The sequence below is a fragment of the Coturnix japonica genome, chromosome 5 (genome assembly GCF_054131305.1).
Source record: "Coturnix japonica strain WE chromosome 5, WE-NBRP24, whole genome shotgun sequence".
NCBI classification, from domain to species: Eukaryota; Metazoa; Chordata; class Aves; order Galliformes; family Phasianidae; genus Coturnix; species Coturnix japonica.
In genome coordinates this window covers 32,503,022-32,517,378 of record NC_140667.1, presented here as the reverse complement: position 1 = coordinate 32,517,378, position 14,357 = coordinate 32,503,022, and the positions used below count along the sequence as shown (strand labels likewise).

The 14,357-nt window shown below is 34.7% G+C and overlaps 1 long non-coding RNA gene across 5 annotated transcripts in view; it reads left to right on the top strand.

Moving 5' to 3' along the window:
- LOC107315030 (uncharacterized) overlaps positions 1–14,357 on the top strand; it is a 141,604-nt gene that overhangs the window by 25,820 nt on the left and 101,427 nt on the right. For 4 of the 5 annotated variants that reach the window (XR_014947205.1, XR_014947203.1, XR_014947202.1 and 1 more), the window contains 3 exons: positions 11,326–11,532; positions 12,668–12,830; positions 13,972–14,172. This is a non-coding gene — a long non-coding RNA (uncharacterized LOC107315030). Of the gene's footprint in view, positions 1–11,014; positions 11,533–12,667; positions 12,831–13,971; positions 14,173–14,357 lie in introns of all 5 variants that reach the window. The other variant, XR_014947204.1, reaches the window with a different exon arrangement.

The window sequence follows — 14,357 nt, the reverse complement described above, 5'->3', positions numbered from 1 at the left end:
AATTATTTAAAGCTAGGGGTATATATGATTTATGTGTATAGATTGTGATGTGCTTCAAAGATAATAATGTTTTTTATTAGAGTACTTTGTAATTAAGAAACTGATTGAATATGACTCTTGACAATAGGACTGCAGGATCTTCTTGTTAATATTTCCACTAAGGCACATCTACCTCAGTGAGGTATCTGACTCCCTGATATCTCATCAAGATATATGGCTTGATGTGTTGCTTAGCAGAAAAACCAACATGCTGAAAGCAATCTTTATGAAATAGCTGCAGAATGAGCAGTCTTGTACATCTTGTCTCCTTCTAGATGTACAGAGATTTCAAGCTTTTTCCTTTGAACTTATAAATCTACCAGTTGTAGTTTTTTCTATTGAAGTGTGGTTGCAGCTGGCATGAAGAGCCATATTGATTCATATTTGCTATTTTCCTTAATTGCATAACATTATAATTCTATAACTATTCTATACACAGGTAGTAATATAGTTGTGTTATTTTGTATTATTCCATAATTTGTTTCAACAAGAGAAATTGACTCTCTGTCCCTATAGAGCCTGGGAAATTATTTTGGGTAAATCTCCAGAATTTTGGATTAAAATTGAATGAGCTCTAAAATATAGGATATTATATACCACATTGAATATTTTGGATGAAGCTTTTCTAATAGGATAAATAGAAAAATGTTTAGTTTGCACAGTTGAATAGAATTTGAATAGCAGACACCCAGCCTTGAGAAAATGAGGATACTCTTGGGCAAATACAGAAATTTTTTGCTGAAGTCTTACATGCCCTGAGATTTTAAGTGCCTCCAGAGTAGAGCAAGAGTAAAAGCAATATTTCTTAGGTCCTCAGTTCTTTATCTGTGGCACGGAAAATGACAGGTTGGTAGAACACACAAATTCTTCTGTGCATTTATTTCTGCCTGATCTCCAAAGTAATAATCAACCTTTATGAGCCATCCTGGTGAATCAAACTTATGCTCTTAATAAACTTGAGATAGGAACCTGATCAAACCTGCAGATTTGAGTTTCTACAGACTTTTCATGCTATTCTCAGAAGATATTTTTAAAATATCTGGGAAGAAGCATGTAGTTAACAAATTACTGCTCTAATATTATAATATTAAGTCATCCCCAAGTATTACAAAGAATAACAAAAATGCAGCTCTCTTCCTTAAGTATTCCAAGATAAATATCTATTTTCACTGGACATCTTGATAAGTACCCTCCAAATTGCTCTTCATACTCTCCACAATATCTAGTTAGATAATCTTATACATCCTTTTTTATGAAACCATATTTCTCTGCATACTATATATTTCTGTGATTTTAGAAAAAAATTAGAATACATAGGATAACTACTCAGTGGCTGTAACAAAACTAATGGTCAGGAAACTTAGATCTCTTAAAATATTCTAAATGTATGTTTGTACATCTACTGCAAAATATACAAGTGTATCTTTTTATTTAACTAAACCATAATTACAAAGTATACTGGATAGGAACAGGTGCACACAGTATTTGGAATAAGCTACGCAAATATTTCAAAGCCCAGTCACCATAAGTTGAGTTTGGCAGAGCAGAACAGATGTGTCCACCTGTTAAGAGACCAGGCAGTCATCACTGGGGATGCAAGATGAGATTGAAGTCCATAATGGGAGCTCTTTAGGAATGCATCCAGGTTAGCAGGAGGTAGCAGAGATTTTGATTACTGTATTATTTCACTTTTCCCCAAAGCGATCAAAGAGCTGAATTAGGCAAACAGAATGGTACACCCAGGACTATTGAAGGGGGATGAATGTCCTAAACAATGTGAAAACTGCAGAAATTTCCCTGTTTTTCAATAATAATGACAGAGAAAGTGAACAAAAGGTTGCACAAAGGCTTCAGAATGGAGTGGACTTCAGCAATCTTTATTCTGTTTAAAGTTGACATCCTGAAAAGCAAGCGAAATCATTGATTCAGCTACCATAGTACTGTTAGTAACTGATTAATTTCTTATCCAGCCACTTCATTAAGTTGTTAAAATAATTATTCAAAAGCATACCCAATATAGAGCATTCATTTTAATGTGAATTTTGTTCAAGCTGAATTAGAAATTACTTCTGCTTCCACATATTTCTTCATAAAGAACAGATCCGTAGCATACAAAAGATAAAGATCAAAACCAGCTTTTAAGCAGTGTAAAATGCAAAGAGAATGGGACAGTTATTGTGCTAGGTTTGTATTTTCTTGAGAAAAGAATGATTGCATTTGTTTTCTAGTAACAAGGAAAAATCTCACTAATAGAACTTCTTACCACTTTTGTTTGCGAGATTGTATCTCCTGAGTTTACTGATGTCTTCATAACATTAGTAGTGTCCCTACTGTAGACCAATATACCTGTGGAAGAATAAACTCTAGATTTGTTCTATTTTGGTGTTATCATGTTATGTTCAATTTTTCTATAATGATTTAAATTTTTACATCAATCTTATAGCAAATTTTAGATCAATTTTATATTATTGATTATGAAATGTAAAACCAAAAGGCATGGCTTAATCTTAAATGCTGGTTTTGTGTTATAAATGTTAACTTCGGTGATAAGTCCAGTTTTGATTTTTCTAAGTGGAAAAGAGAAATTATTTTGATACCCGTGAGAAATAATTCCCTTGTTGGAAAATGGAATTCTATTATTTACATACTTTCTTATTAAAATTCATACTGTGTTGTTCACCTGCTGTAGTCCAAATGGACTTGCATGAGATTGGTATGGTTACAGGTTGGAAGCAAATTAAGTTCATATCTATTAAAAGTCAGATGGAATTAATCAGGAATCACCAAACACTTGAAGTTCTCAGACTTTAGAAAGTACTTATGGACATTTAGAAACTGTGAGAAAAATACTTCAAAATACTGTATGGCTATGGATATACATATATTTATCACAGACTTGTGTCAGAGCTGGCACTGAAGGATGGAGAATACAAATAAATTTCTGGATTGCCAGAGCTACAGATAGTGTACTGTTCTGATCTATCATATTATTTTCTTTAAATTTAAAGGGTCTAGGAAGAGGTCAAACCAAAATGTGAAGGTATGCAATGAAAAGGGAAGGAGTTATACGGCAGAAAACTTCCAAGGTGTTTTTAGTGTATGTTAAATAATGTCTTATTGGAAGCCAGTATTTAAATTTGACAGTTTTAAGAGCAGTTGGTATCGTTTGACTTAAACTGTCTTTTTGCTTCTAGTTCATGAAGAATTGTCTCAGTTTAACAGAATTTTTGCAGTAAATTTTAGTCAGGAAAGCATTTGGTAGATCTTGTATTGCAGTTGTGGATTTCAGTTTGTCATGCAGTGACCACTTTTTAGCATGGTTTATAGTATACTCAGATTAATTACATACATTCTCTGGAGGGATATGCACATAAAAGCAATTATCAGCCCAATTTTCAGAACACTGTCATAATCAAGATCTATTGTTTTTAATCTCAATATTTTACATATTTATTCCACTAATCAAGAGAGTTTTTAAGGAAACTGTACTAAAGAAGGCATATGTGAGTCTTCGTACTTTATGAAACAACCGGTTTTCTTGGGAAGATGAAGTTGGGTAGCATGCAATTACTATTGAAAGCACATTTCTCAAACTTTGTTAGCAGTTTGAATTTAGATTTACAAATAATCTTTTCATACTAATCAGAATCCAAACCCAAGTCCCAGAATAAAAATTAATGGCATAAATCAGTCATTTTTATTTTCAGAGCATGGCATAAATAAGTGGATAATATAAAGGGCTAGAAAAGGGAAAATATGTTTTTATCTGTGCATGCGTTTTGGCTGTGGTCATTTCAGTTGGAATAATTGAAAGGCTTTTGAGTCAGAACTGCAACAGTGTGGCCCTCAAATGATGCCTTTCTGCTGTTAACAAGTGGGTAAACAAGCTGCTTTTAGTCATGTTTTGTCTATTGTCAGAATGAATAAAGCTGTGGTTGTAAACACAGATGAAATACGGAATGAGTTTTAAATGATACTTTTGTTCCTGCTGAGCCACTACCAACACCTGCAGTTAAAATAATTATTTCAAACGTTTTTCTTTTTAGAAGAAGGAGTAGTTAGCAGTAGACCTGTCTTGTTATGGTAAATTAACACCTGCAGTTAATGTGATTCCCCTTGGTTGTAAACATCCTGAATCAAAGCTTGTTATCTCCTTTGGAAGGTATATTTTATGATTTTCCATGTTTTGTAGAGAGATAATTAAACATTTCACTAAAGTACAGGTTGGATGACTATGATCTTATTTTAGCCACCAGAGAAATTATGGAATGTTTTTACAGCAAATATTGTGAGTATTTAATTAAAAACCTGCCCTGATGTAAAGCAGCATAACCAATGAGGATAGTGAAAAATAGTTATAGGTTATGAGATTGAAAAGAAGACAAGAAGTGAGTAGTAGGCTGTACGTATCATGTTATTTTTGTTTTTAAAGTAAGTCTTATATTACTCTTTTAAAATACCACAAATGCACAGTATATTAAGAAACCAGAAACCAGATGAGGTTTAACAAAAGCAAGTGTAGAGTTTTGCACCTGGGTAGAAATAATTGCATGCACCAGTACAGGCTGGGGGAAGACCTGCTGGAGAGGAGTACTGGCCCAGTACAAAAAAGACAGGGATCTCTTGGAAAGAGTCCAGCGGAGGGCCACTAAGATGGTGAAGGGCCTGGAGCATCTCCCCTATGAGGAGAGACTTAGGGAACTGGCTCTGTTTAGCCTTGAGAAAAGAAGGCTGAGAGGGGACTTGATCCAGGTTTATAAATACCTGAGGTGTGGGAGCCATAGTGGTGAGGCTGGTCTCTTTTCAGTAGGGCGTGGGGATAGGACTAGGGGTAATGGGATGAAAGTACTGCATAGGAAGTTCCGCACGAATGTGCAGAAGAACTTCTTTACAGTGAGGGTGACGGAGCACTGGAACAGGCTGCCCAGGGAGGTGGTGGAGTCTCCTTCTATATTCAAGACCCGACTGGCCGCCTACCTGTGCGATGTGGTGTAGGGAGCCTGCTTTGGCAGGGGGGTTGGACTCGATGATCTCTAGGGGTCCCTTCCAACCCCTACAATTCTGTGATTCTGTGATATTCTAGGTGCAATAGGAAAAAAAAAAATAAAAAAAATAGAAGTGGGTTAAATAGGTCAGCTTTGGGCCTTATTTTAACCTGTTTTGTAATGTATGTAATAGTGGAGCTGCTCTTGGTTTATATAATCATTAAAAAGGCAAAGAAAGTCTTTGATTCTAAAGGTAAATCAAAAAAGTGTTGGAGAATTGTGTTTAGAATGTTATAAATTCTAGATGTTTATACATGTTCAGTCTTTGACTATTCACAATAACTGGGTAGGATAGGTCTTCTGTCTAGACACTGGGAAGCACTGGCATTGGCCGCCCAGGGAGGGTGTGGAGTCTCCTTCAGAGTCTTCAAAAGCTGCCTGGATATGGACCTCTTCCTGATTTGGGATTCCTTGATTAGGCAAGGACCAGTTGGGCTGAGATTCCAGCCAACTTCAACCTTTCTGTGATTCTGTTATCAGAACTGGGTAAGCTCTCAGCTCAGTGGTGTTTTCCTATTCTCAATAAGAATTCAGACTGAGATCTTAGAGTAAGCTCCTCGTTTGACATCTGGTGCAAAATTATTTGAAATCTTTGGAAACTCTGAAGCTAGAGTCTTTTACAGCAGTGGAAGGAACTGTTCTGTATTTTAAATCTCCTAGGTTTCATGCCTTTTTTGTAGAATTCATGAGTAAAATTTTCTGAACTTGTGTTTGCTTAAGACTATGTTCTACTGTATCCTGCTACTTGTTCCCATACTATGGTATTTTATTTTTTTTGTGACTGCATAGGTATTTAGATAGTCAGACCATGAACTAAAGAACCAGTCTGTTGTAAAATACAACAAACACATGTGGGTAAGAATATCTTAAGAGGCTCTTTTTTTGAAACATTTTATCATGGAGTTATCGCATTAGTACCTGTTTATCTAATTATGAAGCATTCAAATCCACAAGAAGTATTTTCTAAAATCTTATCAATTCTCTGAATATTCTCACCATTAGACTTTATGTTCTGAGGATACTCCTATGGCTAAGAGTAAAGTACAGTGTTAAAAGTGAAGACACATAAAAAGTTGAACATTCAGGGTCTACTGGTCTAGCACAGATAGATATTTTTCTCTAAATATCTAATATTTTTCTCTCTTAAAGCTTCTCTGTTTCGAAGGAATAAGTTGTGAGAGAATTGCTGGAGACAGATTAATATGTTTTTCTCTTCTATGAACTTGATTTAGAAAATGTGTCCAGCAGAGCATAGACAATATTATAAGAAAAGAAACGGAGAGGTAGATTTGTAAGTATTGCTGTTTGCTTATTTATTTATTTATTTTAATAACAGAGATGTTTCTGGTATCAAGAGGAATTTGAAATCAGTATACGGGCAAGTTTCTTTTCCAAGCATGGAGGACTTCACTTATTTCTTTAGCATCAGCCATCTCTGAGGGACAGACTTTCCTGACCACTGCATCTAGCTGCCTTCCTCCCATATTTAATTCTGCTTGTACATTCAGCTAGACTGTTCAGTATTGTCTTACCTTTACAGAAGTTTTGTTTTCTTTAGAATCATAGTAGCATTGTATATTTGCTCCCAGAGATTGATTGTGAGTGATGCCACTCTTCCCTTCCTCAGAGATTGAGGGCAACACCCCTATTACAAACCAGCTACTGCTGGTTGGCTTTCATCATTTGTGGCTGCATCTCCCACACCATGCTGTGAATACAGCATTGTCAAGACTTGGGGCAGATATATGCATTTCATGGTTAATTTTGTGCTCTCCCTTTTTTTCCTCTCTCATTGAATTCTAGCTTGTGATTCTTTGAATAAGAGGTGCTGCAGAGCTGCCACAGCAAGCAGCCAAGCTCTTTTAGTGTCAACTACAGGAAAGGTCAATATTTTCTCTTAGGAAAAAGCACAGAAATTATAATAATTAGGTAGACCATATTTCATGGGTAAAGGAAAACAGTTCTTAAACCATACCTCTAATTTAAATGCTGAGGTTGGCTTTTTTTTTTCCCCCCCCTCTAATCTCATTTAAAAAGTGACTGGAGAATAGTGGAGGAGGTTTTTAAAAGAAAGTAGTTAAAAGCTACTAGGATTTACATTCCTTCTACTCTGGTAAAGCATTTATTTCTGATTTTAAGTACTGTTTCAGCCAATTGTCAGTCTGAGAACGTACTGAGTTTTGGAGGACTTTTGTGAGGCTTTATATCAAAGAGGACAGACATTTAATGCTTTATTCAGCTTGTGTAATAGAACTCTGCTCTCTTTAGCTCACCTGTGATTTAAGTGATACGTGAAGAAACTTTAACTCCTATTGCCCTCTGTAAGTACTTTAAAAAAAAAAAAAAGCCAACAAAAAACAGGAAAAAGAAGAGTCTGCAATGTGAACCACTTGGAAAAGACTGATTTTTTTTGGGAGCTTCAGTTTAGGATGAGAATACAGACCAAACTAATAATATTAAAAAATAACAATAACAACAGAACAACACAAAAGATGTCATTAAAAGCCAGTATTTTTCATTGAGGCTTACTTTGAGGTGTATCCACAGGTTATCCAAATTGGTACAGTTCTGTTAATTTTGCTTTGATTAAAGGCCCATTCCAGATTTATACTAACACACCTGAATGCAGTAGATTAGAGCTGGGACCCAGAGTTTTGAGACAGAACGAGAAAGAAACCAAGTGAAACACCTGTGTAGATTTCTGTGCCTTAATTACTGAAATATTTACAGGTAATGTAGTTTTCTTTGATTTGAATTTTAATTTATTCATTATTTTCCAGGAATGTAAGTTGAGGAAATTCAAATATTGGTTGTTTCCAAGACAGTTAAGCAAAAATAAAAGATTCTGGTAATATTGAGTGTTTTGAGAATGTTACCAGTATTTCTTAGGTATACTAATTTTTTTAAATCAGTGTTATCAAGGAAGTGATCATTGTGAAAGATTTACCTTGAACTTTTTGTGCAGTTACAAAACAATGACATTTGTTTAGCATCAAGTACAAGAACTTGTTTTCTTGTTCAGTGAATGCTACAAAATATTTAATAAAGCTTTAGCAAACAAGCAGAAATTTGTGTTTAGGCATAATCCAACTGTATCTTAATGCCCAACAGACTAAACTTTCATAGCATCATTTTAATTAGATATTATTAGCAGCTTCAGAGCTGTTTAATTAGAATGTTGGCATGATCCATAGGCCAAATAAAGGAATTTGATCATGAGTGATGTTTATTTTCTACAAGTTTTTAATGAACATCCTTAAATCATGGCTTTGTATAGATTGTTAGAGTGTTCTTACATTAAGTATAACTCAAGTATATATTAGTATGTGTTTTCTGACTGAGAGGACTGAATCAGAGGCTACTTTTCACAGTCATTCATTTTAATGAAAATGTAAACATTATTTGTGTATAACTCTCAGTATATTTTTAAAATGTGATTCAAAAATGGAATTATATTTGATGCGATTTTACTGATGCCTTACAAACCAGATAGCACTGCTGAATGTGCCAAGACTATTTCAGCAAAGCAATGGTGGTTGTGCATTATTCTGTCATTGATTACTAAAAGTACACCAAATTGTTCCACTTGTTATTCTGATTTTAAAGAGATGGGAAAAGTTCCTGTCCTGTCTAACCCTAATTCATTCTTTACTTGGCACTGTATTAAAAAGGTTGCAGCTGAGTCTTTTTGGGCTGTCAGGAAATCAATTATCCTGTCATGGTTTCATACCTTACCTATGCAGGTATGTCATCCTGGCTGATAGCCCCAGCTTCTTCCACTACCTTTATTACAGTTCTTTCATAGACCTATATTAATTCCATCATTTGCCCTCAGTTAACTGGTGGCATGCAGAGATATTTGTTAAAAAGCTCAATATGGTAATGCATGGTTGCCATACTGAAAGTAGCATCTGCCTGAAGCTTACTGATCTGCAGTCTTTTGGCTCATCCTGCATGGTCTCATGTAAACTATGTAGATGTCAAGAACAGCCTGTAGAAAAAGTTTTGTACTCTGTTTTGTAGTGATTTTTTTTTTTTTTTTTTTTTTCCTGGTTGCAAATATTGAAGTAAAGATAGGAAACGCTATGAATTTTAATTTCCTTCTGGTTTTAGTTCTCTTCTGCTCAGACATATGGAGGAGGTTATTGAATTTCTGATTCTGCAAGTTTATCTTGTCATCGCTTGAAAATGTTGTTAGTAATGGAAAAGCCCTGTTAGTTGCAGGACATACTGCCCAGATCTTTACCTAAGCAAGATGAATTGCTTTCATGCACATTACAAATATTCTTACAAGTTCAATTCATAAATATTTAAAGCAGTGCCACTCAGTTTCCAGGAGACAGTACTCCATCGCAGGGCATTTGCAGAAGCAATTTTTTTCCGGATTACTCTGTGGAGTGCTTCCACTGTTTATTGTGTCTGCACCAGAAACCAGAGTTCAGTCCTTCTAAAATTAAGCTGGAAGTCTGAATCCTTGATCTCTTCTTTATGAGCTGGATAATACACAGGTTCCCTAGTGAAGCACAAATAGTTAAATCTCTCTTCTACTTTCTATGCAAGAAGAAAGCTTGTGTCTTAAGTTCTTTTTTTTTTTTTTTTTTTTTCCCAAAGTACTTAATTAGTTTGTTACAAACTGTTTTGCTGGTACTTCTTTTCTTCCCTTCCCCTACTTTTCCAATTTGACAATGCCTGATTTTCAGCTAAATCTCAACCAGTTCACCATTTCCAAGTAACATATATAGCTATTCAAGCATTAAAAAGCAAAAACAATAAAAACAAACAAAAAAACCCCCCCACACAAAACCCACCCAAAACAAACAAACATAAAACCTATGGAAGGTGCTTTCTCTAGAGTTTTATATTTTCCTTTTCTTTCCTTTTTCAACTATCTGAGGTTTCATAATCTCAATATCTCGGATAGCAGTCTACTAATGCATCAGTTAGTTGAACAGTAGCAATTAGCAAACAGCCATCCCTTCACTTGGAAAAGCACTCTGACAGTATTTATCAGGTGTATAAAAATAACAAAAAAGAAAAAAATCTGCAATTTTCTAGCTACATGCATGTGATCTCTTTGTTTGAATGCAGAGAATTCAAGCAACAATTTGTTATGTAAATTGGAGTAACAAGTCACACACACAGTGTGAATGACATTGCCTGTGTGGGGAAAAGTGTTTTTGTTAGCTCCAAAGAGCAGGAGTTTCTTGCAAGGTGTTCCAGCACACATTCAACTGGTCCAGTGTGCACCGCATGTGAGGGTTATTGCTAAGGAAAAAAGACTTAAGCAACTATGGAGAGAGAGAGAGAGGAAAAATAAAAAGAAAAAAAATAGGTGTCTGAACTGATATAAATGTTTATCTTTAAGATTCTTTAGATGTGCAGGAAGAGGAATATACTGTGAGAAGCATTGCTAGCACTTCAAGATCCCAGATCAGAATTGGGTTTTCCTTGAGAAGTAAAATGTGCCAGTGCGGCTAGGGGTTTTGTCTAGCACTGGCCAGTGGAAAGAGACTTCTAAAATATCTATCAAGATTTTTTTCAGCTCATATGTAGTATTGGCTATGACATTTGTGATCCAGTGCTTTAGAAAGGATAAGGATTACCTTTCACATCTATGAGAGCAAACTTTGAAACTTGGACAGTGGTGGAGCAATAGCCTACAGCTGAATATATTTGTGTATACCAGGGTTAGGAATAGTAATCCAGAGCTTTGGAAAAACATGACTGAGGTTTGTTGAAAGCAATACATATCTAGAAGATGGACTAAACGTTTCTTTGGGATTTAAAAAAAAAAAAAGTTATCTAACATATATAGTGCACAATATAAAGCAAAGTTATAGACCAGTGAATAAGGAGCAAGGTCTAAATGCACTAAAAGACCTGGGAATTACTTGAGTCTCTATTACTAAAATCACCTTCACATGTTGTAGATCCCAGTATTCTGCCACCTTTCCAAACCTTTGATGTGAATTGTTGACCTTAAAATGAGAGGAGTAGCGAAAAGGTGAGAATAAGGCGTGCACATAAAAAAGGTAATGTCATTCTTTTTTACAGGCTGAATACTTCTAATTTTAGTACTGTTAATCACATCGTTATGTGTTTAGACTGCTACTATCTCTAGAATTGGATTAATAGTAGTTGTTCTTTTGCGTTTTGGTTATATTTTCTATTTTTTAAAAAATTAATAAGTTAAATTCTTCATTTGACGTTTACTTTGTGCTCTGCTTTTTTTGCATAACAGGATATCCAGTTTAACAAAAGTTGTAAGACAGTTGGATTCTTTACGAACTGGATTAGAGAAATGCAAAATACTAATACCAAGCACTTTAACCATAGGCTGCATATAAATCCACAATAACAGATTATTTTATCCTTTTGTGGAGATATGATGACTTCGTATCAGCATTACCACGTTTAAAGTTTCTCTCTGTCTAGCTCTCCTAAATATGTAAGTACAAACTTTATTTACAGATGTAACCAATGTCAGTGCATGTTTTAATAGATGTATTTAAATTATTTGACTTTGGGAGTTAGTAGTGGGATGAGCAAATATAGAGAGATCTATAAAGTCTTGCTAAACTGATTTTTCTGTAATTTTCTTTCTTATCCTGCTAACTTTCATGAATAATAACTGATTATCTCTTGCTGTTAAAACAGCAATCATTCTTTTCTTTACAATTCTGCCACTTCCAAAAAGCAATTAATAAAGCTTGGATTAAACCTGTAGAAGCCAATTCTAAGGTCACTAATGTGGGTAACCGAACTCTAAAAAGACATCTGTCTTTCTGCATGCATCTGAGCAAATATTTGCAGAAACACAAAATAGTAGGGTTATCAAGCTGTCAAGGTCTTAAATTTGTTACATTTTATTAATTTGAAGGGAGGAAAGTTGTTGTTTGTGATACTACAAGATGTGGCATCCCCATGTTTCATCACTGTTTCAGAGATTTATAAAAGAAGCGCTTTGTATTCTTGGAACGCAAAACACCTGCTTTTTGTATTTAAATGAATCTGTGGCCTGCTGTTTCAGTTCCATATGAAATGTTATGTGTCGTGGTCAGAAGAATATCCTCACAGATTCAGAGATTTTTAAGCAATAGGAATAATCAGAGTGCTCTATTTGACAGAAGCAATCTTTTATCTTAAGTAGTATAACCCAGAGAATTTGCTCAGGTGCTCTGTTACTAAACACTGGTGAAATAATTACTTTCTATAAAATTATGCAAGTAGTCTATAATAGGAAGTAAAAGAGTATTTAGGAAGACAAACATATTTTTAAATGATTTTAATAAATGAAAAAGCAGTGTATTTTTAATTGCCATTATTAGAAAATGAAGAACAGAAATAAAATTTTGAAAAGTAGTTAAAGTTTTAAAGAATAATTTTTTTAAAAAGGAAATTTAAAACAAACTTGTTTTCAGTTTCATAAGTGGAAAAGCTACTGCTGTTTGTTATGTTAATGGTAATTCACATTCACATTTATCACTGAAGTAGAAAGGCTCGCTTCTAAGTTGAATTTATTTGTTCTGATATTTCTGACATGAGTTATTTGTGTTTCTACTTTTTTTTCTTCTTTAATCAAGGAAGAGTCTCAAGCATCTTTTTAATAGGAGAAAAAGCTGTTATTTACAAGAGAGTTTTCTCACAGGCTCTTCAAAACTCTCCCCAGCATTTCAGTATTTTTAAAATGGTAACAGGCAGAAATGGATATGAAATTCCAGTATTTATCTTACCTACTCTATATGTGTAAGTAAAGTCTTATCTATTTGTCTACTACCTAGTTTCTTGTTTATTTACCTGTGGCTTGTGTTAACCCCTTGGTTATAACAACACAAGATGCCCAATTATTCACCACCAACTGCAAATATTGGAATGGTTTTACCAGGGTACAGTCCCCATGTTCTGCCTGTATGAGTTGAGCTTCTGTTTTTTGTAAGGAGATTTTTTGACCTTGATGTGAAATTTAGCGTGTGGTTATGTCTACCAAGTATTTGAAGAATTTTCTATTTCAGTTTCCAGTTTTTACGTTGTAAGAGTGGCTAATATAAAGATGTTGACTAAGATGGTGGTAAATAGTCAAAGGTTATTAGCAAAGGAAAACTCACCAATGTCAGTGCCTTGACTGGAAAGCTGAGGTAGTCTCCACTGGGGAGCAATCTCCAAGAGATGCTGCCTCAGTGGTGGTTAGCCCTTTATTGAGGTCTCAGAGGAGGTGGAGTTGAAGTCCACCCCCTCTGGGAGCGCAGCTAGATTACTTTCACCTGTGCTCCCGCAGCTGACCCAACACTCGCCTCAGCTGATTAATCAGAGGTACAAGCTGTGATTTCCCATACATATGTGAAGTTCCTTTATGAAGTAATATTTTTTTAATATCTTACTGTATGTTAAAGAACACCTTACTACAGGATTGTATTGGCATTAAGATGATGCAATTAGGAAGTATCAAGCAAAAGAAAAGTCTTTTATGACCTTGACATGTTAATGTTTTTATAGCCTTTGGTGACTTAGTTTTGGATTTCATTATATGACAAAATTTTATTTTACTGCACATCTTAGTGGAGTAGCACATTTTTATTTTTAATTTTTTTTCCAGTTCATATTTTAGAATTATCATATACTTTTTCATTTTCTCTGTGACCCAATCTCCCAGAAAAGTGCAGGTAGGCTGAGTTTTTGCACATTGGAGTAGTTTCCTTAATATGCTTGCACTCTGCTGACTTTACATGGTGACAGATTTGGCTATGTAAGTGTATGCTGAGAGACAGAATTTTCTTCAAAATTTCAGTGTCTTCATTTTGTTTATTTTTTCTGCTGAAGGTGGGTTTATCAAAACAATGTGATGCCTGTGAACCTAAGAGACTTTAATTTTACTTTTCTTCTTGTACAGGTGATTTTGCAAGAAACAATGCAATTTCAGCATAGCAGAAGGGTATGAAATACAGACTATATTTATGAACTCATTGCCTTTGCAGTAAAGTTTCCTGGATGATTTAGTTTTCAATTCTCATAAAATTTAAAGGATTATGACGAAGTTTCTGAACCATGATGACTGGTGCCTCATTGCAATTTACAAAGAAACCACTTCAATGTAAGTTTGTGGAACAAGATATTTTATTGCAACACAATATTACTGCATCAGTACTTTCAAGTGAGATACCAGCTGTTTACAAAATGTTTACAACAGACGTAGAGACAGTTCTGAATAAATAACACAATGGACTCTCTGCAAACTATGTAAGGCAATGTTTCTTAGCTATACTCTTAACACATTGA